This window comes from Gloeophyllum trabeum (genome assembly GCF_000344685.1).
Source record: "Gloeophyllum trabeum ATCC 11539 unplaced genomic scaffold GLOTRscaffold_00007, whole genome shotgun sequence".
Taxonomy (NCBI): domain Eukaryota; kingdom Fungi; phylum Basidiomycota; class Agaricomycetes; order Gloeophyllales; family Gloeophyllaceae; genus Gloeophyllum; species Gloeophyllum trabeum.
Window position 1 is genome coordinate 85,778 of NW_006920416.1, and position 1,715 is coordinate 87,492.

A 1,715-nucleotide genomic window follows, 5' to 3' on the forward strand; every position below is an offset into this window, starting at 1 on the left:
AGGCACCGCAGCCGCCACGACCCTCCCATTCAGCCTCCACCGATCTCCCTTGCTGGCACGGACATCGACGGTGGGGGCTGAAAGGGGTCAAATCTCTCCCCCGTTGCATGCATCCCCCCTTCTGAAGCTCCCTGAGTCTATCTCGGTAGGCACCCAACCCGCCAAACCCCATCGCTCGTGCTCCAGCGTGCTCCACCTGGGGCTCAGTGGGTCATGCAGGCTTGGAATTCACCGACAGACTCTGCACGTCTTGGACACACCCAAGGGCACCTCTGAAGTGAGGTTTGATCAGCCACCGCACCTTTCCCATGCCACAGTTGAGTTTCTACAGAATTACTATTATTCTGAGATAAACATCAGGAGGGATCGGACAGCTGGTGCTTAGCCAGTACTCAGTCCGCTGGTGTCAGGGATGATTCTACACCCTCATTCAAGTGTGTAGAGTCATATTCTATAGCCACCAGAGAGGCCAGCACAACCTGCTGATGTCCAGTTCAAGCACCATCTACAGAAGTGCAGTATACATTGCCACCATTTTAATATGCTACGAAGCTGCCAGGACTTATTTCTGTGACTCCAGAGCTGGGAACGGGTTCCTGTCTTTGCTTTAACCCCATCTGCTTGAACATTAACGATGATTGCCTAGAGCGGTAAGACAGCCACCGAGTGCACCGGCGGCGGTGGCGGCGGTGGCGGTTGTGCAAAGTCGCGCGCAGACATCAACGCACACATTGTCGCGCTTCGGTACCCTTATAATCATAATCTGCGGGTACGAAGACCCCCGAGTACATGTTTTACTGATGCTATTGTATGCTCTAGAGCGCGAGCGAGGCAGCCTCGAACACGAGCCGACGCGCGTGAGACGCTAAGTCCCGCGTCATGCTCCTGCCGGCTCTCGATGCTCTCGACATTGCCGCCGCTGATTCCTCAGGCCTGGAATGGACATACCAGGTGGGGTGGAACAGAGACTAAGGGGAAACAGTAAGCAAATCAACTCACATTCGATGTTTTGTTGTTTGATAGGAGGGACTGGCATGCCCGCCTCACGGCTCATCGTGAGCGGGTCGTGCTGGGCCCAAACCTTTGTCTTACAGGTTTACAACCATCTAATAGGTTGTATCTTTTATATGGAAGCAGCCCGGACGCGTACAATCGCCCCAAGATCGCCGCCCGCCCGCCCGCTCCCCTCGCGGTCCCCCCGATGTCGGAACCCAGAACACCGCTGCATTCTGGGTTTCGACATCATCCTCGACTCTGATCGACTACAGGAAACCAATGACACCGGCGCCGCGCAAATCAGCGGCGCCGTTGTTGTTTTATTTCATTTTCTCTGTTTTTCAACCTTTCTCCCCCTCCCCTCCCTCCCGCTTCCCCGGTCACCTATCCTCGGATAGGAGGCCGTTTTCTGACTCCTCTTGGAGTCAGGACGACGATGAGATGCGCGCCTTGAGTGTGCGAGGTCTCGTCGTTGAGTTATGGCCATCTCTACACGGCCCCTCCCCCCCTCACTACACCCGGCGTCTGCGATGGACCCGAAGGCGCCAGGTAGGCGTCTTTGGGTCAGAACGCACCTCCTTAGGGTTAGGGTTAGGGTTAGGGTTAGGGTTAGGGTTAGGGTTAGGGTTAGGGTTAGGGTTAGGGTTAGGGTTAGGGTTAGGGTTAGGGTTAGGGTTAGGGTTAGGGTTAGGGTTAGGGTTAGGGTTAGGGTTAGGGTT